Source organism: Panthera uncia (assembly GCF_023721935.1).
Source record: "Panthera uncia isolate 11264 chromosome C1 unlocalized genomic scaffold, Puncia_PCG_1.0 HiC_scaffold_4, whole genome shotgun sequence".
Classification (NCBI taxonomy): Eukaryota; Metazoa; Chordata; class Mammalia; order Carnivora; family Felidae; genus Panthera; species Panthera uncia.
In genome coordinates this window covers 73,635,274-73,662,311 of record NW_026057585.1, presented here as the reverse complement: position 1 = coordinate 73,662,311, position 27,038 = coordinate 73,635,274, and the positions used below count along the sequence as shown (strand labels likewise).

Sequence of the window (27,038 nt, the reverse complement as noted above, 5' to 3'; positions counted from 1 at the left end):
GCTTAGGCTAGCTAGGTTATGCTACGGAAACAAACAACTAAACCTATTTCAGTGGCTTACAACAAAGGTTTATTTCTAAAAAATTTTTTTTAACATTTATTTATTTTTGAGACAGAGAGAGACAGAGCATAAATGGAGGAGGGGCAGAGAGAGAGGGAGACACAGAATCGGAAGCAGGCTCCAGGCTCTGAGCTGTGAGCACAGAGCCCGACGCGGGGCTCGAACTCACGGACCGTGAGATCATGACCTGAGCCGAAGTCAGACGCTTAACCGACTGAGCCACCCAGGCGCCCCTAGAGAAGTTTATTTTTATTAACAGATATCTACAAGGTACTCAGGACAATGAAGACTGTATGTAACCTTTTAAAATGGAATAAAAAATCTTTCCAGAAATAAAAATAAGTATCAAAAAACTTAAAAAGAATCTAACTTTTTATTGTATGGATCCATGGATAGGCCTGATCTAGCAAAATTTGCCACACAAACTGCTACAGTCAAAGGAGGAAGATGAACCATTGCCAGTGTGATATTTTTGTATACTTGCTAGTGACGGGTAGATTCAGTTTGAGTGCAAAAGGTCTGTGAGATTTAGAAAGTTGGTAACAAGTTTTGGTTGTCCTGTGATCTGTTCCCACAAACATTACAAGAGCCTGACGCAGGGCTCGAACTCACGGACCGTGAGATCATGACCTGAGCCGAAGTCGGACGCTCAACCGACTGAGCCACCCAGGCGCCCCTATTTCTCACTCACCTTACATTACAGGTCATGTACATCAGCTGTGGCTCTGCACATCTTCGTTCTGGGACCAACCTTGGAGAAGCAGTTCTATTTGGGACATGCTGCTCTCATGGCAGAAGAAAAACAATATGGTGGAATCATTAGATGGCCCATTTATTTCTGTTCAGAAGTGGCTCATGTCATTTCATATTTCATTGATCAAAATAACACCAAGCTTGATGACATTAGTGTGAGAAGTATAATCTCCCAGGGACAGACAGACCAGATACGCAGGGTTTTAGAAAGGCAGGGGCAGAGAATATTGATAATAATAGTCTACAACAAGGACTAGTATTCAGCCTGTGCACCAGTATGACTGGTACCAGTTATAATATCAAAATAGTGAAATGGTTTTGTACTGATTAATGCCTGCTGTCCCAAGCCTCCTGAGAACTCCCCACTCCTGGGAACTATTCACAAATTAGCAACTAAAGGGTTAATATCTGGCACAGAAAGCTCTCTCCAGGACAGCTTATGGATTGCAAATCTGCTAGATCAATGCTTGAGCCCTACTTGTAGTTAAATATGTTTATAATCACCTTTGGCTGATTTCCTCCACTATGTAAATTCTTATTAGTTTAATTCTGAGGGCAACCTGATTTCCAGGCTCTTGGAGGGAAACTGACTGAAGCCCCTATGTGCTGTCAATACTTCATTATAACAATATCTAATAATACTAATTTGTGCTCATTCCTACACATTTTTACATCTTTTGCAACAAAGTATATGCAATAATTAACTTAATAAGTATTTGTAGAAAGACTCACTTAGCTTTTTCCCATTAGCTGAGCTCATCTCTGTACCATTTTAACATAGTATTTATTTTGGGTCTCTATGTTTTGAATTTTTTTTAATGTTTATTTTTTGAGATTGAGAGGGCCAGTGGGGGAGGGGCAGAGAGGCAGGGGGTGGGGGGTGGAGGACGGAGGACCTGAAGCAGGCTCTGTGCTGAACCCAAAGAGCCCCGGTGCAGGGCTTGAACTCACCAACTGTGAGGTTATCACCTGAGTGGAAGTCAGATGGTCAACCAGCTGAGCCACCCAGGCGCCCCATCTCTGTTTTGAATTTTTAATGCCATTTCTCATGTCTGAAAATGTCATCATTATCGCTAACTTCTTTATGACACTTCTGCAGTTTGTGAAGCACTCTCCCTTACACTATTTCATTCAATCTCCCCAACCAACACTCCCAGGAGACAGGAATTAGATCATTTTACAGACAAAGAAATTGAGACTCAGTGAAGTCAGGTGTCGTATAGCTAGTTAGGTTTTGTTCATTCATTCATCAAATATTTATTGAGTGCTTGAAGTGAGATTTATTCAGGTTGGATCTGAAAACAGTTTCCCTGAATTCAAGTCAAGGGCTTATTCCAGTATGCTCAACACCTTTATCACCAGGGTCATACACTCAAAGGGAAGAAATAATAATAGTGTGTTGGTTATATTGTTGAAGACCCCTGCAACCCAAGTCTCAGAAAGGCTCCAAGGTCATTTATAAAATTTAAGGTAACCACTAGCACCAGCAGTTTCATTTGTCTCTGTGCTTACACCTAACCCATTGGTTCAATGTAGATAGTCCCATTCCATACGTATTTGGTGAATAAAAGACAAGTTTTGGAGCTACTCACACTGAGTTTTGACACTTAATAGCTGTGGGACTTTGATCAAGTCACTTAACCCTTTGAGCATCAGTTTTATCATCTGTAAAACAGAAATACTAACGCCTTGGGACCAAGTGGTTGCGGAGATGAAAGAGCTAAAAAGATGTAATGCCCATTGTAACTGGGGTTTTCAATCGTCTTGATGAAGTTTTAAACTGCATTTAAATGAGAAAAGCAGTGTCTATGTCAACGTAAGGTTACCAGCGACAATTCTTGGGATGTGCTGTTCTTTACTCGAGTATATCATTTTTACAGTTTTGGTGTTAAATCCCTTTTTATGGTACTGGTAGCTATCTTCTTTACCGGCGCACGTAATCTGGCATCCCCGTGTCGTCCTTCGTCCCCCCAGCTCTTTCCTTCCAAATTAAACAAACCCAAAAAAACAAAAAAAAAACGTATTTCCTAACATTCAAGGGTGCGCACCACATCAAACGCCAAGCATAGAACACCCTGTGGAAGTCACCAGGCAACGCCTCCGGGTCCCCTAGAAGGGGGTGGGGTCAGAAGGCTCTCTGATCTCATTCCGCCTCCCCAGGTCGTCGCCCCTTCCTAATTCTCGCGAGATTTCAAACAACCCAGCTTCTGCGCACTTCAAGATACTGGGAGTCAAGGCGCCAAGGGAGGGGGAGGGGAAGGTGGGGGGAGACGGTGCAAACGGCGTGGCCGCCATCTTGTTTGTGCCCCCGCTTCGCGCGCGCTCCGTTCTCCGTGACGCACGCTTCCCCCTCCCCTCCGCTGTGCCCAGGCCTCTGCATTGCCTGACTCCGCAGGAGCGCGGGGGCGGCTCCTGCTCTTCCCTGGACTCCTGAGCAGAGGCGTGTGAGTGTGCGGGAGCGTCTGTGGGAGGGAGGGTGAGAGGCGAGCGGCGGCGGGGGGAGGGGCAGCGCTTCCCGCCTTCGGCGGAGACCTCACTTCCCTCTCGCGGCTGCCGCTGTAGTTCGGTCCGGCCTGCCCGCCGCCATGTTGTGTTCTCGCCAGGCCCGCCGCTGTCGCCGCCGTCGCGCTCCTGGGGTCCGTGCGCCTCGTCGGCCCGGCCCGCGGGCTTTCTCCCATTGGCGGAAGGCGACTGCGGGGGGGCTCGCTCGTGATTGGTCGGTGGCGGGGAGGCCGCGGACCTGGCACCTTATTGGTCGCTCTGGCTCGGGCCTGGGGGGTGATGAAGGAGTCGGAGGCTGCGGGGATGCGCGCGTCTCGGGCTTGGACGGCAGGGCGGTGACCCCGTCCGGTGCAGGCTTGGGGTGGAGGCCGGGGGCGAGCCTAGAGACCTTAAGGGGGAAACAGGGTGATGGTCTGGCAGGTACTGTGGGGATAGCCTGTGCACGGCCCGGAGTGGGAGGCACTCCAAACTCCAGAGGTACACTCCGTGGAACATGCGTGGCCCATTATAGAGAGGCGTACAAGCCCCAAGGGTGCCATGCTTGGAAACGCTGAAACCGGAGTTAGGGTCTGAGACGGTCTTTGAGATCCAAGAGTGCTAGACTTGGAGGTGTTTTTGTTTTTGTTTTTTAATTCCAGCATAGGTAACATAGAGTGTTACGTTAGTTTCAGGTGTATAACGTAATGATCCAACAATTCCCAACACCCAGTGCTCGTGGCGGGGAGTGCACTCCTTAATCTCCATCACTTGTTTCACCTATCCCCCCCACCTGTTTCCCCCCCGGTAACCATCAGTTTGTTCTCTATAGTTAAGATAGACTGGAGTTTAACACAGTTTGTGAATGACTTTGATGTCCATGGATGTCAGGTCTGAGGGCGTGGTATAGGAAAAAAGGCATCTGGGCCTTAGGGACCTATCTAAAGGATAGGATGAGATCAAGAGTTTTGCTGGAGAGTGATAGCATTGAAACCGAGGTTTCAGAGTTACCAGACCTGGGATGTGATATGAGGAGAAAATAAACAGACCCAGCCCGAGAGGTGGATCCTAGGATGTGATATGAGGAGAAAATAAACAGACCCAGCCCGAGAGGTGGATCCTATTGGACCAGTGCGCTGGGCCTTCAAGTCTAAGAGGCAGGGGCATGAGGTAGTGACATCGTTAAGAATGAGGAAGTGCGAAGCATTGGGGGAACATTTGCAGACTTGGGAATTCTAGTAAGGGAGCAATTCTAGATTATTGGGTCTCAGGACCATGCGGCTAATTTTGTAATGTTGTTATATAAAGTTTTCCTGTATTAGGAAGGATATAGGTCAGGGCTGAGTTTCTAAAGCTACGCTTGCTGGCAGATATTAGATACTTGGTATTTATTTGAATAGATATTGGTAGGTATCTCTTTAGTGGAAGAGAGCTTAACAGAGATCCTGGACCTTGACTTACTTGTTTTCTTTTTTTAAAGTTTATTTTTGAGAGAGAGAGGGAGAGCGTGAGCGAGTGCATGCAAGTGGGGTTGGGGCAGAAAGAGAGGGAAAATCCCAAACACTAGTAGTGCAGAGCCTGATGTGTAGCTGGAACTCATGAACTGTGAGATCATGACCTGAGCCCAAGTCAGACACATAACAGACTGAGCCACCCAGGCGCCCCTCTTTTCTTTTATATATACCTAAAAATTACACTCATCTTCCTGTGCACTTAAATTTTTTTTTTTTTTAAAGAAATAAGCAGATTTGAGAATAAACTAGTACATAGTTCCTTGCATCTTGTTTTGAGTAACAGGACTTGTCAACACTTTCTGGTTTGTATTTCACAAAACTTTTGTTCTAATCAAGAGTTGTTAGAGTAAGCTTGTTGGAGGTATTTTATCATTTTCCGATTTATTGTTATGACTTGAATTGTTCTACATTTGCATTTCCCAAGGTTTAGGGATCGTGGAAACCATTTGTGTTAAACTTCTCTGTTTCCTAATTTGTTTTTCCTTGTCTATGTTAGGTGGTCCTCTCTAATTTCAGATAGATGCTATAAATCTGTTTTTATATCAATTTCAAGAAACTTTTCCGGTTTTCAAATGTGGTCAGTTTGTGAATGCAACATTTTCAAGAGAGAAGAGGAAAGTAGTAGAGGAAAGGAATTGACATTTTGGGGCACATATTTCCTATTATGTAGGCATTATCATTTGCATATTGCAGATGAGAAAAATTGAGGATCAGAGAGGTTGTGTAGCTTGTCCAGTGTCTGTGTGGTTGAACTGGGATTCATATCCAAGTTGCCCAGTGGCAAAGCCTGTAGTGTTATCTGCTGTGTCGTGTTATCAGTATAAACCTGACTAGTCAAACTTCCAGATAGCATTATGTTTTATTTATTTATTTATTTATTTATTTAGTAATTATTATTTTTTAAAATATAATTTATTGTCAAGTTAGCTAACATACAGTGTATACATTGTGCCCTTGGTAGATAGCATTGTATTTCAAAGTGGATCATCTTTCTTTGATTGCTGGGAATTAGGAGCATATTGAGTGAGGAGAACATAATTAACAAGAGTTTGTTGTACTGTTTCAAAGATTCAGACCACAGGGTAGGAGCCATGTAGAATCTAGGTTCTTCAACTAGGTATTTAAATCCTATCTCTTGTTTTTTATTGTGTAGAGAAAGATTAAAAAGTAAACTGTTGGAGTTTTTCTGAAGCCAGGTAGATAATAGGGGAAAGTATGTACAGAAAGTTTAAGAATCTGCATTCTTTAAAACCAGTCTTCAGAATATTGCTGACATAGTTTTTCTATATATGGAAGTGATTAATGTCAAGGAGTGAGGAACTACCAAGTATATAAAGAACTCACCTGGGAGCTTTTTCAAATATCACTAGTACTTTAGATGTTTGTCTCCAAGCACTGGGATCTGTCCAGAAGCCTAGTGCCTTCTTCAAACCGTGGGATAGTGATTCTAGTATATGCTTATCCTGAATGATGTGTAAAATTAAAACTGGATACAACAAAATATTTGTAATCCCAATTTTGCATGGAAATCTTTAAATAATTCAGGTTTCAAGGGGAGACCAATGATTTGGTAGTCTGAGTTACTTTGTGACTTAATGCAATTAGGTGAGGGTCTCCTCCCTTTTATTTGCAATTACACTGCAGTGTAGGAGATAGAGTTAAAATACAAGGGGAATTAGGGCTTGCCATATTTTGTACATTGGTCATCTCAAGCTTCATTTGGCTCAGTCATTAAGTTAGCCAAATATGAAGAATGTTAAGCATCCATGACTTAGTTCTTTTTTAGTAAGTCTAGACAAGGTTGCAAAAACAAATATACACATATTCAGCAAGCATTTCTTAATTACCTTCCCTTCAACAACGGTGATCACCTTCATTCCCATTAACTCCTTACATCCATGGCCGGTTGCTGGACCTTGTTATCTTCTGGAATGGACCACCCTAAAAATCTGGAATCCCAGGAGGTCTGAGTAGGTCTGAGTTTATGGTAAAAACTTGAGAACATCAGCTGTGTCTTCTAAGCAGACATACTAATGTTTAATACTTAACAGACTGTGTTCATGTCTTGTTACCTAAATTTTTATAACATAATTCTGTTATTTATGTGTACATATTTTCCATTTGGTCAAAACTGATTCATTGTACTAGAAAAGATACAGGGTTTCTTAACCTCATTTACAGAGATGCAGAGGCAAAGTGAAATGAGGAGCCATGCTAGGTGTCTCTGAGGCAATTTTGAAATTCATATCTCTTTTAGTTCAGAGGTACTGAGCCATTAAGGATCTATGAATCAAGCTCAGGAATGATATAGTTAGTTACTAACTTTTATTGAGTGCTTACGTTGCACCAGCTAGGGTATAAATGTATTGTATATATTATCCACACTCTGTATGTGGTGGACACTATTATCACCTTTATTTTTGTGTGTGAAGAAACTGAAGGGTTAGGTAATTTGCTCAAGGTCACATAAGGTGGCAGAGCTCAGATTCAAACTTAAGTCTATAACTCTTAATTCCTACAAAATTTGTGGAACCCTTACTCTTAAACTGTGTTTTCTTGACACCTTAAAATATTATGAGAAAAGAAAAATTCCTGCATCTTAGATCAGGAAGTGACCTTCAGTTTTTTTCAGGCAGGTACTCTTTTACTGAGGCCCTAGAGTGTGATGACCTTGACAAGGTCACTTGGCTTGGCAAGGGGAGAGCCAGGTGTAACCCAGATTGTTGGATTCCCAGACCAGTCTCATTCCACTGGACAGTATTGCCTCTTCCGTGGAAACATTGGCTTGATGATAGGGATGACTCTAAGGCCCTTTTATATTTTGACAAGTTTGCCTCATTCATAGGAAGGAGAATGGCAGAGGACATTATTAAAGATACAAATGACCTTCTTGAGGTTTATTCCAGCCTCAGGCATACAACCTAGGAAGAACATTCCTTAGCCAGCAAGTTGTTCTTTTCCATTCAGTTTCTTGTGCTCAGAGCAGACTTATTGTGAGTTATCTGATGTCTTCCAGTCTCTTTTCATTTTGTTTATTCAGTTTTTCATGCATGTGCTGTGACTAGTTAGGAAGGCTACAAGGTCATTTTAGTATTTTCCCAGTGACTCAAAGTACCTAACATAATTTAAGTAGATTAATCATAGGAAAAAGTGGATTTAAAATACTTTGGCCAAAAAATGCCATTGGGAGGGGGTAGTGTAGTTGCTGACGCTGGAGTCAGACCTGGGAAAGAATTCTGTCTGCGTTTACCCTCTGTGTGAGCTCGGGGTCAGATTCTTGACCTCTCTAAGCCTTAGTTTCTTCCTATGTGAAGTAGTGGTAATGATACCTCTGTTACAGAGTAGTTATGAAAAATGAATACAGCAGCATATGGTAGGTGCCTGTCACCAAGTGGACCTTAGTAAGTGAGGGAACACATCACTTTCCTTTTAGAACAGCATAAAATCTGTCAGCCTGTTAAAGCTTCCCCAATGAGAAGGTCGTTTGTAATCGTCTGTTCTTTCATGTACAGTAAGATTTCTACATGGGGGAGCAACCACTTGACATGAAAGAAATAACCTAATTTAGTTGTGGTGTTGTGATTTAGGAGTTGATTTATAGTGGATCTCTGTTATTATTAGTCTGTATTATTTATGAATGCACAAAGCAGTAACATCTTCTGCTTCAGAGTTAGGTTGTCTCCTGATTGCCTCTGTTCATTCTTGGGTGCTAAGTGGTAATGATTTTGATGAGATGAGAACTTTTCTGTATTTGCCAAATAGCAATAATTACTAAAATCAGAACAACCAGTTTTATCTTTCAGTCCAGAAAGATTTACATTATAGTCATTTAAAACTTTTTCTGGAGGTGCCTGGATGGCTCAGTCTGACTCTTGATTTTGGCGCAGGTCATGATCTCATGGTTTGTGATCATGATCTCCCAGTTTGTGAGATCGAGCTGCACATCAGGCCCTGTACTGATGGCACAGAGCCTGCTTGGCATTCTCTCCCTGCCCCTCCCCTGCTTGCACTTTATCTCTCTCTCTCTCTCTCTCACTCTCTCAAAATAAACTTAAAAAAATTGTTTTTCTAATTGTAGAAGTTGTCAGTTGAAGTGGGACTGTCAGTTTGGCTTGTAGTCACCTGGTAACATTTTCTTTGAAGGAAGCAGGAAGACAGCATCGTAAAATGGTTCAAGAAAAAAAGTCTGTCTGCCTGCAGAAATTTTTTGCCAGGTTGCGAAATTTGCTGCACCCTTCCCACACTTCTCCATGTTTTAGCAGTGATGTACCTGATAACAGTGAGGCAACATTTGTGCTCATTTTCAGTGTGAGAGTTGTATTTTCTGTTTTGGGTTAAGTCCTTACTTGTTTGCAGACAGATTACTTCTAAATTCAGTGTACTTTTATACTGTGAGAGCTTTCTAATGGATAAACTTCAGGTGCAGTTTAGAGAGAGGGACTAGGCTAACCTTTGCATTTGAATGTTTCCAGTGGAATAGGTTTACCTTAAAGGTTCAGATCTTCATGTCCAAGGTACATAAGGTGTCCTCATTAGATGAATACTCTCCATTTAAAATCAATGGTATCTTGTTACAGATCAGATTTAAGAATTAATCTTTTTTTTTTTTAAAGGAAAGATTTTTTTTTTTAATTTTTTTTTTAACTTTTATTTATTTTTGAGACAGAGAGAGACAGAGCATGAACGGGGGAAGGGCAGAGAGAGAGGGAGACACAGAATCGGAAGCAGGCTCCAGGCTCTGAGCCATTACAGCCCAGAGCCCAATGCGGGGCTCGAACTCACGGACCATGAGATCGTGACCTGAGCTGAAGTCAGACGCTTAACTGACTGAGCCACCAGGCGCCCCTAAGAATTAATCTTAAGTACATTCATGGGTATGAGCTATAAACAGTGATCTTGACCAGTGCTTCGATGAATGCCTCAGTGACTCATAGGGAATGATATCGGAGTATGGAATATTTTGTATGATGTCACTGGCTTAAATCTATTAGAGTTAAAGTCGTCCCACCCATTACCTGTGGTTTCGCTTTCTACGGTTTCGGTTACCCATGGTCAACCGTGGTCCAGAAGCAGATGATCCTCCTCTGACTATTGTCAGAGGATCAGTAGTAGCCCAGTGCCCTATCACAATGTCTGTCCTCACGTCACTTCAGCTCATCACGAAGGCATCTTATTTAGCGGCATCACAAGAAGGGTGAGTGCAGAGCAATAAGATTTTGAGGCAGAAAGAGACCACATTCACATAGTTTTTATTACAGTATATTGTTATAATTGTTCTATTTTATTATTATTTCTTACTGCGCCTAATTTATATAAATTAAACTTTATCTTAGGTGTGTGTGTATGGAAGAAATGAATTGTAAATAGGGTTTGGTACTATCTGCAGTTTCAGGCATCTCCTGGGCAGGGCGCGAGTGGTGTCTTGGAACGTGTCTCCTATAGATCAGGAGGGACTACTGTACTGAAGGTTTTCACAGTTTCTGTTATTGCTCACCCTTTCCTCAGGAGCTGCAAATTGTCCAGTGATCTGTATGAAGTGAGATTCTTTGCCCAATGTTAAGAAGACCTATCCTCCTCACTAGTGGTGTGATCAATTCATTTAAGAGAGGAAAGTGAAAGTACGTGCAATCTGCACAGTTGAACATCTTTGTCATTTTTAACTGTGTTAAAAATTATTGCTGTACCCTGAAGGGTAAGTAGCTTAGAATTTGCTCATTATCAGCTGACAAAGTTGTGGCCTTTTTAAAAAGCAAAGCACACTTGGTTGGCAGTAATTTGGGAGGCAGAGGATTGCTATTTATGGTGATATTTAATGTCATTTTTAGTAGGACTAAATTAAAAGGGAAAGGCCATAATGTGTGTAAAACTCCAACCATTTTGGAAGGTGGTCAGAATAGAGTTGCCTATAATCTTTTCATTCCGCTAAAATCTGTAAGGCAGCTTAGCGCAGCATTTCCTAAACTGTTTCATTGAACTTTAGTTCTTATACAATGTAATAAATGTCCTCTGGAGTTGAAAAAAGGATCCTTAACAAAATGATAGCTAAAGTGAAATGCATTTCTTTACTGCAGAATTAGTATTCAGGGCCTTTGTGTTTACGTGCCTTATGACCCTTCAAGAGAGAGGATACATAATGCAGTGTTTCTTGGACATATTTGGCCATGGAACCCTGTTCGTGAGAACATCTAATAAGTATTTCATGTTATGACTGGGGTGTAGTGGGGCCCAGTTGAGCAGTTCTAGTGCAGAGAGCTTATGAGTAAAAAATGAATCTTTTGTATAGGATAGTTTGGCCAGTAGTGGAAAAGAATTTTTCTGGGAACATACAACACAGGTCTCCAAAGTAACATAGACTCTTAGGGGTGAATATGATTTCAAAGGCCATCTAACCCCGTTGCCAGCATCCGTGACACTGGTGGCAGCTACCATTTTTTTGTGCACTTGCTGTTTATCAGTCAGTGGTGGTGTTCTACATCCATTATTAACCACTGGTCTTCATGTTATTTATTTTTTTTACCTTCTTAATATTTCCCATTCATCTACTTTTCAACATCTGCATTGCTACGTTTTCTGGTAACTAGGGTACTACAGTGTCTTGTTTTCCCTGCTATCTGTCTAGAGCTGCCAGTCTCCCACCCGGTCCCACTTCTCCATACTGTACCCCAAATGATCTTTTAAAAGGGTAATTCTGAGAGGCGCCTGGGTGGGTCAGCTGGTTGGGCGACTGACTTCGGCTCTGGTCATGATCTCACAATTTGTGAGTCCGAGTCCCGCATTGGGCTCTGTGCTGACAGCTCAGAGCCTGGAGCCTGCTTCCGATTCTGTGTCTCCCCCTCTCTCTACCCCTCTCCTGTTCTCTGTCTCTCAATAATAAATAAACATTAAAAAGAATTTTAAAAAAATAAAAGGGTAATTCTGATTGTGCCAGTCCCATGCTTAAACTCCTCAATGGCTCACTGTTGTCCCTTAGAATAAAGTTCTAGCATCTTAGTCTTGTCCAGCCCTGTTCATGTTTCTGAGTTAACTTGTAGCCTTTTGCCCCTGGGCTACTGCCATACCAAACTATAGCCCTTTCAGGAATGTAATGCTTTATGTCAGCTCCAGGCCTTTGCACATACAGTTTCTTTGTCTGTCTCATTAAGTTCCGATTCTTAGGATTTAAATCTCCCAAGAAGCCATTTCTGACTGGCCTGAAATTGAGTTAGGCCATGGGCTAAGGGGCTCTGCTTATGTCCTGTACTGTGCATTTGTTCCTGTTGTAACTCTTAACATAGAGCACTATGATTGCCTGTTTTAATTTTCCTCTTTGTTATAATAGACTTTAGTCTCATTGAGGACAGGGACTGTATTGTTTAGGATCCCCACGTCTTAGCACAATGCCTACACCTAAGTATTTATTGAATGAGTGAAAGTTTCCTTAATCTTTACAGCCTTGCAAGATGGTTTATAGTTTAGGAAATTGACCTCAGTGGGGTTAAATACCTAGTTTGAGGTTACTCAGCTAAAAAGAGGTGAAGAGGGATTAGAATCTAAATCTGTCTAGCTGCAAAGACTGTTTTTTCCCCCCTGCTTCTCCACATGGCTGCTCTTTTTCATCTTGTCTTTACATATTCCTGTCAAGTGTTCAAACAGCCTGTGCTAACAACCCCATCCATAGCTTCTGAAGCAGCTTGTGCCATCTTTGGACAGCTCTGAGAGAATAGAATAGTTTTCTAGAATAGTTTTCCATCCATTGGTCTTAATTTATGCTTTGGAGAATATAATTTATTTTTAAAAACAAGTAATTCAGGGGCTCCTGGGTGGCTCAGTTGGTTGAGCGTTCGACTTTGGCTCAGGTCATGATCTCATGGTTCCGTGTTCGAGGTGCACATTGGGCTTGCTGCTGTCATCATGGAGCCTGCTTTGGATCCTCTGTTCCCTTCTCCCTCTGCCCCTCCCCCACTCACATTCTTTCTCTCTCTCTCTCAACTTAAAAAAAAAAAAAAAGAAAAAAAAGTAATTCAGGGGGCCCCTGGGTGGCTCAGTTGCTTAAGTGTCTGACTCTTGATTTTGGTTCCAGTCATGATCTCATAGTTCATGACAAGCCTCATGTTGGGCTCTGTGCTGACAGTGTGGAGACTTCTTGAGGTTCTCCGTCTTTCCCTCTCTCTCTGTCTCCCCCTCCCCACTGGCTCTCTCTCGCTTTCTCTCAAGCATTAAAAAAAAAAAAAAAAAAAAAAAAATTCAGAATTTATAATCCACTTAAGGTCTCATTTATTAGTTTACTTCATTAACTTGTTGAGCAGTGATTTACTGGGCACCAGCGCTATATTCCTTATTCTAATGATACTATCATTGCTCAAAATGTTTCTGGGACTTTGGGGTTCTTTGGGGGTTATCTTCAGAACTTCTGCCAGATTCTTTTGAAAATGTGTGGACACACTTTTTTAAACCTCAAAGGTGGATTTGGTTTGGGAAATAACTAATAGTTGTTCAGGACCAAGTCAGGTGAAAGAAATGGGTCAGAAGCTATAATCTGGCAGCCCATAATTTTCTTTGGTCTGCTTATAATTAAAAAAAAAAAAAAAAAAAAAAAACTGAACCAAAATTGAAACTGGAAAGATTTAACATTCAAACAATCTGGCTTTCATGTTTGTATATATTTTTTCCTTAAACCAGACAAAATGATACTATTTATGAAGTCATTGCGGTGGTTCTGGAAGGGATAATGAGGGTATAAGGAATGGGCATAATAGATGTTCTCTGTGATGCTATTTACAATATTTTAAAATTGAAGATACTGAGGGATTAATATCTAAAATATACTAAAAATGTCTGAATCTCAACACCAAAAAGTAAACAGTCCAGTTAAAAAATGGGCAGAGGACCCGAAAAGACATTTTTCCAAGGAAGACATATAGATGGCCAACAAACACGTGAAAAGATGCTCAACGTTACTAATCGTCAGGAAAATGCAAACCAAAACCCAATGAGATATACCACCTTACACCTGTCAGAATGGCTAAAATCAAAAAGACAAGAAATAAGTGTTGGCAAGGATGTGGAGAAAAAGGAACCTTTGTGTGCTTTTTTTTTCCTTCAAAAAATTAAAAATAGAAATACTGTATGATCCAGTAATTCTGCTGGATATCTACCCAAAGAAGATGAAAACACTAATTCAAACAGATATATGTACCCCTATGTTCATTGCATCCTTGGCATTATTTACAGTAGCCAAGATGTGGAAGCTGGGTGTCCATCAATAGATAAGTGGATAAGGAAGATGTGTGTATACACACATACACATACATGCATACACAGTGGAATATTACATAGCCATTTAAAAGGATTAGATTGTGCCATTTGCAACAACATGGATGGACCTAGAGGATATCATGCTCAGTGAAATAAGCCAGAGAGATGAATATTATATGATTTTTACTTATATGTAGAATCTAAAAAACAAAACTAATGAACAACAGAAAAGCAGAATCAGACCTATGAGTACAGAGAGCAAATTGATGGTTGCCAGAGTGGGGGGGTGGTGGGCAAAATGGGTGAAGGGGAGTGAGAGATACAGGCTTCTAGTTATGGAATGAATAAATCAGAGGAGTGAAAAGCACAGCATAGGGAATATAGTCAATGATAATGTAATAGTGTTGTGTGGTGACAGATGGTAGCTATACTTGTGAGCATAACATAACACATAGAGAAGTTGAATCACTGTTACACACCTGAGACTAGTGTAACATTGTGTGTCATACATCAAAAGGTAAAACTATAAAACTTTGTAGACAGTGAAGTCATTAACATAAAACTGATAGAATTCAGTGGAATATACTCCCAATTGTAAATGATATAGATACAGATTTGATATGGAAAATTGTTCACATATTTAAGTGAAAATTACAAAGCAGTTTGTGTAATATTATTATACAATATGTTAGATGATATTAAGGGACTAACTCAGCCTTGTTTCTAACTGACATAAGCAAAATACAGTGTTTGATTCTGAGTGGTTGCTTTAAAGGAAGGTATTCTTAAAAAAATAGCCCGTCTGCCTAACTGACAACATCAGTACAATACTGCTTTATACATCCATCTCATCAACTTAGTATATAAGTCACACAATGTATTTAATAGTCAAGTGAATATGGCTTTGTATTCATATCACAACATACGAAAAGTTCATTTTTCTCTAGAGGTTGTCTGATATTTCTTGAGGCTTCTAAGTGTACTTACTTTACTAAGTCAGTTAGGGACAACATCAATAAAATGTTCAGGGCACTGAAGAGCCCAGTTTCTTTGCTGCTATTTCTGCTTCTGATGTGATTGATACAGCATAACCTCCAAGATAGGTAATCTTGGGGGACTGAACAAGACTGTCCTTGACAAGACTTATCAGGGTGGTTAAGGCCAACTTCTGTCATAACTCTGGTCCTTCGGTCATTCCTCAGGATCCCAGAGCAAGAGCTGTTCTGGCATCAGCTTTTTGTGTTCAGGATCTGACTTTTGTTTCTTTTATTGACTCTGAGGCTCTTGCTACAGTGGACTAGTATTCCTTCATGGCTTTTGTCAGTTGGAGCTGAATAGTAGCTGCCCCTTCAGATGGGACATATGCTCTCCAGTTTTCCTCAGTCCTCATTACTCGTTACTTCACTGACACTGTGGCTAAGGTTGGGTTTGATGTATTGGGGATATATGTGGATATAAATAAAACACAGCCACTAACTTCAAGAAGCCTTCCTCTGGTAATAGAGACATGGTTAAAAGTAATTATAATGTGTGATAAATGCTATAGTCAAGTGTATATTTAGATGTTATTGAGTATCTACCACATGCTAGGTGTTAATGCTGAGTGCTTTTTTTTTTTTAATTTAATTTTTTTTTTTTAACGTTTATTTATTTTTGAGACAGAGAGAGACAGAGCATGAATGGGAGAGGGTCAGAGAGAGGGAGACACAGAATCCGAAACAGGCTCCAGGCTCTGAGCTGTCAGCACAGAGCCCGATGCGGGGCTCGAACTCACGGACCGCGAGATCATGACCTGAGCCGAAGTCAGCCGCTTAACCGACTGAGCCACCCAGGCGCCCCAATGCTGAGTGCTTTAACCTTATATCATTTAAACCTCAATGCTCCCATGGGTTGGTGTTATTTATTTATTTTTTTTCCATTTTATACATGAAGAAGTGAGTTAGGGATGGATAAACAGCCAGTAAATAGGTAGCTATGATTCAGAATCAGTTTTCTGACCAAGAGCATCATTTCCCATGCTGCCTACTTTGAGAGCTTGAACCAGGTAACCAGAGGCAGTCATTTTGCCTCATAGTGATCTGGGTGTTTTTTTAGGGCAAGACAATGCAGTTGTCTGTTGCAGAGGGCTGCTGATATCCAGGACCAGGGAAGAATGTGAGTCGGAATTCCAGAGATCCCATGAGGCTGTTAGTCCACAGTAACAACAGGCAAGAGAAGGGAAAGCTATAGTAAGTAAGTACAGTATAGTAAGCCGCCAGATGGAAATTCTAGGATAATTTCAGTTCTCTTCCCACTAGTAGCTTGAATTCTAGTAAGGTGGCTGTTGATGAGAGGGGTTCGAGTGGTTTTCTTGCAAACCTTCCAAGAACTAATAAAAACTATGCCAAAGGTATTCACAGAGTATTAAGGGACATGTTTGGTTTAATCGGGTATCAAAGGATGGGCATGTGGAACAACAACCAAATCTTGGCCTGGATGGGTGATGAAAAGCATGGGGAAGATTTTTTGTAGCAGCTGGGAGTCCTCCCACACTGCCCTTTATGGCTTAGGAGTTGCTTTCTGCAGGGTTGCAGGGTATGCTGGAGATGGAGGAGAGACAGCCCCTCCTAGTAGCTTTGGGGCCTTAAGGAGAGAGACCTTTCTGCATCTTAACCCTGTATAAAACAAGGAATTTGGACTGGATGACTTCTAGCACTTTACAGTTTTTCAGTGCTTACTAGGCACAATACAATATACATGTGTTAACTCATTTAATACTTATGGTGGCTCTGGATATAGAATGGTGACATCCATGTATTACAGATGAGGAAGCTGAGGCTCAGGGTTAGTTCAGTGTCATACAGTTAATAAGCAGAGAAGTCAGAATTTGAAATGAGCTCTGCCTGATTCCCAGGTGCTTAGTTGTTTTTTCCTAGTGATAACTAATTAATAGTCAGCGATGTGAATGTTCTCCCTCTTCCTCTGCTTCCCACCTCATATAAGCTTCTTGCTTCCTTCCAGCCGACTTGACCTCCAGTGTTGAGGGGTTGAAAGACTCTAGTGTGGATGAGACACAACTGGCTTTTTGGCCCTCTGCCTTCTCTTCTCAGGCTGGTAGCTATTCAGAATCTGGGATCGAAACTTCTGAGAAAAGAACTATAATACCTGCAGTTCTGTAGCTTCAGCAGTCGTCCTACAACACACCCTGTTGGCATAACTAAACTCTTATTTAGATGCCATAGTAAAATTGCCACACAATCCTGTAACAGTTTATTTTGTGTTAATGATTTAATCATTAGTTGTTCCAAGTCCTGATAAATTATAAATGTGATTTGCTACTGGTTAAATGCCCCTAATACTTCAGTAGTAAAATGCGTATCAACTTATAGGGTGCTATTTTGTCATATACTCAGCTAGGTCTCTAACCATCAGGTGAAGTTCAACATCAGTCAGATTTCTAATTTTTAGATTAATGAAGGTGGGTTTAACGGTTTATGCTACCTCTACATATATGTGACTCCTAAGAATTTCCTTGGATGTGCCCTGGGGTGCTCCATGTCTTGGTGTCAGCCTTGTGGTACAATAGAAAGAATACCGCCCTAGGTTGGGACCTGAGTTTGCATTCTAGATGTATGGCTAGGGGCCAGTTGTTAAGCTTTGTGAACCTCACTCTTTTTCACATATAAAAGAGGATAGTGAGGATTAGAGGGGGAAAGTCTGTGAAATATCTAGCATAGAACCTGGCACTAATTGGTGTTCAGAAATTAATTCATTGCAGTTTGAGAAATGAGTAGAATGTGTGTAGAAAAGTTAATATGGATGGCAAAGTGATTAGGCAGACTACCTTGCTTTTTTTTTTTTTTAATTTTTAAAAAATGTTTGTTTATTTTTGGAAGAGAGAGGAGTGTGAGGAGGGGAGGGGCAGAGAGAGAGGAAGACACAGAATCTGAAGCAGACTCCAGGCTCTGAGTTGTCAGCACAGAGCCTGATGCGGGGCTCGAACCCATTAACCGTGAGATCATGACCTGAGCTGAAGTTGGAGGCTTAACTAACTGACCCACCTAGGGACCCCGACCACCTTGCTTCTATTTCAGGACTCTGCCACGTCTCTGCGTATGCCCATGATGACTTTTCATGTAAGGTCAGCTGAGGTATTTCTAGAGAAGGACTCGTCCTGAGGAAACAGTCGTATTTGTTTCATCCTGGGATGCTTAGTTTTCATGGGAGGAAGCAGTTCTAAGGAGATTGTTCAGAACTTTCAGTAATAGTGCAGTGTTTCTATTTGACCCATTTTGTAAAAAGAAAAGAAGACATGTTAACTGATTTTCACCTTTTTTAGGAGGTTCCTCTGAATACCTCAACAGTTGGGCACAAAATCCATAAGCAAATCTTTGACACCACTGGTAAACCTCAGCACCCCAGAATGTTTTCCATAACTGCAGTACTTAGAGTATCTTTCCTGGGCTCATTCCTGCTACTTATTCTTGAAAATGTGGTAAAAAGTTTATCTTCCATGATATCAGAACTCTGTAAGATTAAAAGCTGATAAACATTTTATGACCATTCTAAATAAATTAATCCGAACTATAATATGCTTTAAACAGTGTAATCACTGGTGTTCTATCTCTGCCAGTGTTCCCCACCCTTTATTATTATATTTCCCTCTTGGGTTCCTGGTAGACTTTTTGGCAATGCCACTGTCCCTGTCACTACCTTCTGACATTACTGCAGAATTTTCCTGTTTAGGTTAGTTTGTGTTTCAAAGTAAGGTGATTTTTCCTAGCACTAATATATGCTTTTTTTTTTTTTTAACGTTTTTATTTATTTTTGAGACAGAGAGAGACAGAGCATGAATGGGGGAGGGTCAGAGAGAGGGAGACACAGAATCTGAAACAGGCTCCGGGCTCTGAGCTGTCAGCACAGGAGCCCGATGCGGGGCTCGAACTCACGGACCGCGAGATCGTGACCTGAGCCGAAGTCGGCGCTCAACCGACTGAGCCACCCAGGCGCCCCTAATATGTGCTTTTAAAATTACCAGGGACAAGATGACAGATTCCTTTTTAGAAATCCTACAAACTGTTGTAAGGCCATTGGTATCACTCTTTGTAACAGCTGTTAAAGAGGTTACATTTTCTCTGGAGCTATTTGATGAGCCCACCCTGGTTTCTTTTTCTTCTTCTGTTAATGCTCAACAGAAAACTGTAGATAGTTAAGCCACAACTTTCAGATCTTGTGCACATTGCTTCTCTGGTTTACTGCCATAGGATACTGTAGCAATATCTTACAGACATCTTTGATGGCCAATCAGAAGCAGTTAAATTACCTTAAATTTTTTAAATGGAACTCTGACAGCCAATAAGAAATCCTTTGGGTAGGAACTGTAACAACCCTTTCGTGTGATTTTAAAGAACAATTGTAAATTTGCAGTTTCCTGTGTTTTGGAAGCACAAGAGGCCCTAGTGCATCTGCTGTGTGCATTTGCCAGGCATTTCCAAGCCTTAAGTTCCCTGTAGTTTGAAGTCTGGATCTGACCCCTGTTCTGCTTCTCAAGGTAACTTTAAAACAGGAAGTGTACAATGGAGGTAACTGATGACGTGAACAGCCAATCATGGCTTTGTGTTCTTAGCTGATAAAGCAGCTCAGCCAATGGGACCACTCTGGAGGCAAGGTTTGGTGTCAAATAGCATGCTAGATTGAATGCCTTTGACTGTTAAAGTGGAAGGAGGCTGCAGGGCTTCATTGGAGCCTCGGAGTTTTTCACTGAGGCAGGGGTCAGCTGAAAGACAAAGAAAAATGGCGAATAGTTTGCTGGGGGGTGGGGGGACAGCTGTTCGGGTTTTCACTGGAGTGGACATTCCAGACTCAGGTTTCTGCATCTCCTGCTGCCTTTTGTTTCCTCCGTCCTTTTGGGGGGGAGGGCTAGGAGTGACTTAAATTCTCCCTGTCCGAGGAGATATAAATAACTACATGTAAAATTAATGCAGTTCCCGGTAAGTTTAATTCTTTGTTTTGTGTTAAAATGGTAGAAACTGTTTAGCTTCAGAGAGTGTAGACAAGTTGCACTGTTTCAGAAAATGGCCACTTTACATTCCATGCATACCTTTTGGTGCACCTAGAATACCTTGCTCTGTTTAGATTTTGCATGCCCTTCACCTAGGATTTCTTTTCCTAGTTGAGTATTGACAAGATCAGGTACATGAAGAAAGGCTAATCATTTTTCAGGGGCACACAGAAACAAGGCACTTTCTCTTCGCATTGGGTAAACTTAACTGTTTTCCAAATAATTTTCCTTTGTTCAAGTGCACTGAAGCTTTCCTACAGAATAAGCTGAGTTGTTGTAAGACTTTTTCTGTTTCCATGCACTTTGTTGACATCTGTGTTTTCAGAGGTGGAAACAACACTATTGCTGTGCTAAATTTGTGTGAAAATACGGTTTGCACGAATGCAGCTTCTAATGGTGAAGGCCCACATGGCAGTGTGAAATTCTCCCGGTAACTTTCTTGATTTACCTGTCTGCTTCTATTCTGATACGTACCAACTAATTAAATAACAGTCTTTGTTTTGAAATGCACATTTGAGCTTAGAATGCTGGTGAGGAACATACTTTTCCACTATATTGGTAGTGACAAGAGCAAATCTTTTTCTGTCAATTTCACACATTTTTGTCAGGCATTGATTTGGTTCTTTAAAGTGATGTGAGCAAAGTGCTTTTCATTTTCTGTATGAAATATTTCGAATCCTAATTTACCTGCAATTTGTGAATTGGAAAGTTAAGAGTACAGGCAACCCTATCTTTTGCCCTTGATATATTTTTCCCCTCTTTTAGGGATAGGAAGCTAATGCTGGTTGCTAATCAGTAACCAGCCAGTTTTTGTGAATAGTGCACTCTTCTGTCCCGTGTACTAACATCTATAATACACTTGATTTTAAAAAGCAGTTCTTTGTTTTCTTCTTATTTGCAAATATGGAATGAAGGTCATTGGAACATTTCTGCAGCAGACTCAGTGTGGAGCAGTGAGCCAGCAGTACTCAGTCTCTGGGTAGGGAAAAGGAACAGGCCCTAGTAGAGAAGTTTGGAGGGTGTTGATTTGCCTTCCCCTGGCTTCCCCTCCTGTAAGGGATTTACCTGAGAGGATCGATAGGGGTTTAGGTTCGGGGCTCTTTGAATTGGAGTGGTGTTGCAGTGAAAGTTGCTAGATGCAGGCCTCTGTCGTTGCTCGCAAAAGTGACCTTGAAAAACTGCCGAGGAGTTGAAAGATTGAAGGACAAAGTTTGTTTATACAGATTTAGACTGAAAAGCTCTATTTAAGATGAAAAGAGACTGTACTTCTGATGTTCAAGTCGAGTGGTTAGTAGGAATATGTTATAGATTCAGATTAGGAGTTTTCAAGCAATAAGACAATGGGGCTGCATTCATTCTCTCTCCCACTCTTCTCCGTTCCTTCCCCCAGCAAAAAAATTCTAAATCCTTTTGGTATGATAGTTGAGTGAACTGCCTAACAGATTCAGAATTCCTTGCACGCTACCTTGTCTTCTGTGTAATCTAGAGGGTTCTTTAGTGAAGAATGGCATTTCAGGAGTTCAAAGCAGTTATGTTTGTAAAACTTCTTTGGGGGAATTGGAATGCTTATGGTAAGAAGACTCATTCTGGGAAGTTAAATCATAAGAGAAAGGAGTATGTGTTAAGGATTACATTTTAACAGGTAATTAATTTCCATTTATTTTTTTATAAGTCATTGATTTATATGTTACCAGTTGCTCCAGGTTTTATGTATGATTTAAAAAACTCGTAGATACGGAATGACTCTGTTAGCCTGGGAGAGGGCCTGGAGCAGGCAAGGCAGAATAAGTGGGGCACAGTACGAGGCCTTGATAAAAACTCTTTCTCTTGAGAACTTTGTGGATTTAGCTTCTTGGAAAGATATGTGGCTATTGCCTCTAGCTTGGGTTCTTAACCTTTCAGAATCATGGACTCTTGAGAATCTGACCCACTACCTGGAAAAATGCATATAGGCATGCCTATGCAGAACTCCTGGTGACTGAGAAATCTTCCAGTATATGCCGAATGGTCTTTATGTGATCTCCTCATTTAATACTTTAGCCAGATAAATGTTTCCCAGAAAAAGGAAGGAAACTCTACTTCCATAAGGAGCAAAGGCCTTCTAGAGTTAACTATAACTTAGACTAGGGGTTGGTGTGTAGGGATGGGTGAGGCTTAGATGGGGTCTTAGGTTTGGGCATTTGTTTACTCTGATGACAGTATATGAAGTAGTATGGTATAGTAGCAAAAGCAGGCTATTTAAAGTCAGGAGACCTGTGTTCAGGTTCCACTCAGCTATCACCAGCTTTGTGAGCTTGGGCAAGTCAGCCATTTAGTGTCAGCTTCCTCACATGTAAAAATGGGGCCTAAAAATAGCACCTTCCTATTTAGTGGTGAGGCTCAAATGAGCTCATGTATGTCAAAGTGCTTTTGCAAATTGTGAATTGCTACATTAATATAAGTTGTTACTAATCCAGACTGTTGGGGGAGGGGTGTTAAATACTTAGGAAGATAGATGGGCATCAGAGAAAAGAATGCCAGTATTTTAATATTTTTACAAAGGAGTTTGCTTAAATTCGACACGTCTTTGTAAGCCGGTTCCATGTGCCTTCACGTGCATATTCCCATTTGTGCTGACATGATCCTATGTAATTCATATGTTGAGACCATCAAACCTTCCCTTACCAGTATTCCTTTGAAAGAATTTTAACCCCTTTTTCAAAAATTAAGAGTCTCTCAGAATAAGATGAAATGGGAATGCTGATTTTTAAAAAACCCTTACTAGATTTAGGAACCTCTCAGTAAAAACTGGGAACCTGTTCTGATTTGTGTTATAATGCAGGTGAGTTCTAATAGTTAGTTGCAGATGTTTACTAAGCAGAGGTTACATTTTTAGTTTGTGCACCAAATATTTATAAAGTAAACTGGAGCCATTTTTTGTTGTTGTTTGCTTTGTGGTCATATGATTTTTTTGGTCAGTTTTCAAGCTTGGGAGGTAGTTATAGCTTGCAAAGTAGTAGCAAACCAGTCAATGTTGGGATAAAAACTAAAAAAAAAAAAAAAAAATAGTTGGTCTCTCATCAAAATATAAGTACTAGCATGAATTTCACATAGCTGATACATATTGTGACAGATAAATTTCCAAGATAAATGGTGGAAACCCAGGGGGGGTTCTTTATCACCCATTTTACATGCCTGGTGTCCTCTATTTTTAGGACTCTTTTTCTTCCCCTGGGGTGGGGTGGATATTTTGTGATCTATTTGATTTCCTGTCCTATTAAGTCACTTCCTCTCAGGCGTGGTCAGTCAGCATTGATGTCTGCCTCCTTTCTGTGCATTGAAAGAATCATTCACACAGAATAAGGTTTGCCAAAATTGGCATTGGCCTCTCCAAATAAAAGTCCGCTTCCAGGGATGTGTATATTTGAAAACAACAGTCATGGTCACTGTGGGCTTTCTGTTCCTAAAACAAAATGAGATCTCCTTTTAGAGAAGCTATATACTTTTCGTGGAGGCATCAGTAACCCCAAAAGCATTCTTAAAGCTAATCATTTATACATGGTCTTCTTCATGAGTGGATTTATTTTTGCCTATTTCTATCCCCAATAACATATGCATACAGAGTTTTTATACTCTTAAGCTGATGGAAATCATTTCAGGATCTAGTCTACTTCCTTTCTTGTAAAGTGGGGAAGTTGATGCCCAGAGAGGTTAGGTGCCCTTGTCTGTCAGCTGCTTTTTTTTTTTTAATTTTTAATTTTAATGTTTATTTTTGACAGAGAGAGCAAGCAGGAGAGGGACAGAGAGAGGGCGACAGAATCTGAAGCAGGCTCCGCAGAGTCTGATGCAGGGCTCCAACTCATAAAAAAACCGTGAGATCACAACCTGAGCCGAAGTCAGACCCTTAGCCAACTGAGCCACGCAGGTGCCCCAGTCTTGTCAGCTTTTTAATGACTGGCCTATGCAAATTCAGAGATTCAGCTCCCACTTAGTTCATTCCAGGTTTCTTTACTTTTTATTTTTCATATTTCTCTTCCTTTTGGCATATCCATACAGGTTTGCTGTTTGAACACAGAAGGAACAGAGAAAATGGGCTAGGTAAGAGGTTCAGAAGTCTCCATGTGGAGTCTGTTGGTTAGAAAGTCTGCTGTGGCAGCAGACTTATAGTCCCTTTTGGGATATGAAGATTTCTTGCCTCAGCCAGTTGCTTATTCAGAAAGTAGAGAATCAGCTAGGAAGCTAATGGTGTCCACCTGGCTGAGGTGTCCCAGAGAGCTGGTTACTTTCATATATTACAAGGAAGTAGACTAAGGTGTACAAACACAACACCCGTATGCCAGTTAGTTGGGTTTTTGTTTTGTTTAGTTTTGATTTTTTGGTGGTGGTGGTGGTGGTGGTGGTGGTGAATACATCTTACAAACAAGCTAACTCCCAAACAAGTTTGGGCCTGGTTGTTCAAGTGAGTCAACTGGTATTTATAACTAAGGTCTCAGGATCGTTTTATTTTATTGTTTATTTATTAACATTTATTTATTTATTTTGAGAGAGAGAGAGAGAGAGCATGAGCAGGGGAGGGGCAGAGAGAGAGGGAGAGAGTGAGAATCCCAAGCAGGCTCCATGCTGTCAGTGCAGAGCCTGATGTGGGCCTTGAACTCATGAACTGTGAGATTGTGATGAGTTGAAATCAGGAGTCCCATGCTTAACTGGCTGAGCAACCCGTGTGCCCCTCAGGATCATTTTAAGCATTCGACAAGACTGAAATAGAAATCGTTATCTGTATACTCCCCAAATAATATTTTAACTATGTTGACTTTAATCTTTACCACCAACAGTTGTATTGTGTGTCTGCACGTGTGTGTTTGGGTAGTTGTGGATTTGGTTTTGTTCTTATTTTGCATTCTCTGATAGACTATAATCTACTTGAAACTTTCATTTTATTTACTTATTTTTAAATGTTTGTTTATATTTTTGAGAGAGAGTGCAATCAGGAGAGGGGCAGAGAGAGAGAGAGACAGACAGACACATAATCTGAAGCAGCTCCAGGCTCTAAGCTGTCAACACAGAGCCCGATGCAGGGCTCGAACTCATGAACTGCAAGATGATGACCTGAGCCACCAAGTGCCCCCTGAACCTTTAACATTTTTTCTTTGTAGTTGCATTTCTTTTCACCACCTTCATATATTTGAATTAAAGTTACAATTCATTGAAAGAATGAGAGCCTGAATGATGTGCATCTTATGTAATGTTTAAGTGCTGAGGCATACCGTGTCTGAAAATTAGAATAGACACAGCTGGATAGTATCTTCCTCATGTCTGAATTTCCCAGAAGCTTAGTTTTCTTTTTAATCTCTTCTCTCTGCTGCCTCACTGTTGGGCCCAGATCTTTAGAACTTGGTCAGATTCTGTTTGTATTGTCATTCTTCTCTTCCTGTCTCTCCCCTTGGTGTCCCAAAGCCAGACCCCACTGTTCAATAAGTGACCAAAAGTTTTCCTCTGTTGATTGTTTGCTATAAATTGAGTTACAGTGCTGCACTCTGTAGTGAAAAAGGGCACTTGAAGGGTAAGAAATAAAGGTAAATTCCAGTGTAAATGCAAAACTAAAGAAAAAAAATCTAGTAAATGTTTAACTTTAAAGTGGCATAACATAGTTTATGACCTTGTATTCTTTAGTTCAAAGGAAGAAAGGAGACAAACCACAGCAAACAGCAGTGCTGATTCGCTTGGTTACCTTTTTTCTTGGAAGTATTATCATTTGGTCTGTCTTCATCATTTCATTTACATAGAAAACTAAAGCAAGACCTGCTTGACTGGAAATACCCAGATAGAATGAATTTTTCCTTTATCTCCTTAACCTGTATAGTTCTTACCTACGAGGAAGTCCCAAAGGTGTACGCTCTATACTTTCTTCCACTAATTCAGCATGCACGCATGTCTTATACGTGGAGACTTAAAAACGTGCACAAATAACATTTTACTCCAGGACCTAACAATCTGGTAGGAGAAACAGAGGATGTATATCAAGTACATGAAACTGATACGGAAAGTACAAGCAAAGGACACAATTCAGAGGAGGGGAGACCTCTACTTCTGACTTAGGAATGAAGGAAGGCAGCTTAACTGAGCGTTGGACTCAGGGAGGTAAGAACAAGGGCATTCCAAGCATGGGGAAAGGAGGAGCAAGGTCATGACTGAAAAAGTGCAGCATGTGCCGAAGAGAGCAGTGAATGGTCCAGTCTGCTTAGACCATATAAGGAGATGAGTTAGGGACAGGAGGGAGTGGAAAAAGAAGTCCGGAGAAGTGAGTTGGGGTCTGCTGTTGGAGGGCCTTGACTGTCAAGAAATTTGAACCATCTCTGCTTGAATTGGTGAACCGTTGAAGATCTGGGGTAATAGATTGATGTGGCAGTATCAGGTGTGTGCTTTTATAAGATTTATGAAGAGATTTATTATGTATTTATTATGTAGACATGAGTAGAATTTGAGTGGAAGGCACCAGAAACAGTGAACGATGCAGTGAGTTTGCATACTGGGTTCACAACCCTTACAGGATTGTTATGGGGGTGAAAAGGGAGAGCAATGCTAGTACCTGACACACAGCACTAAACCAGTATTAGGTATTATGATCATCATATTTGTTATTATATGGAGATGATGAGGGCCTGAATAGAGATAGTGGCCATATGAAGAAAGGTCAGGAGATGGACACTGTTGGACACTGTTACTACAGAGCCTGGAATTGATTAGAATTGAACAACAGAGTCTAGGACAACTCTGAGGTTTCAAGCCTAGGTGACTGGACGATAGAAACTGAAAAGTTAGAAGGAGCAGGTTTGGGGAAAGAGGAAGAATTTGGACACATGGAGTTTGAGTTTGAATTCTGGGTGGCTTTCCAGTTGGGAGGTCCAACATGCAGGACTGGAGGAATAGCAGAACTGGTAATGTATACTTGGAATTTGGGCTGTAGAGATTATGGCTGAACC

The 27,038-nt window shown here is 41.0% G+C and overlaps 1 protein-coding gene across 4 annotated transcripts in view; it reads left to right on the top strand.

Annotated features, from left to right (window-relative positions):
• The first annotated feature begins 3,167 nt into the window (after positions 1-3,167).
• The window catches only part of NFYC (nuclear transcription factor Y subunit gamma), a 67,693-nt gene continuing 43,822 nt past the window's right edge, over positions 3,168-27,038 (top strand). For 2 of the 4 annotated variants that reach the window (XM_049618702.1, XM_049618698.1), the window contains exon 1: positions 3,168-3,257. The gene's annotated coding sequence lies outside the window, so the exon portion shown is untranslated. The other 2 variants (XM_049618699.1, XM_049618701.1) reach the window with 2 other exon arrangements.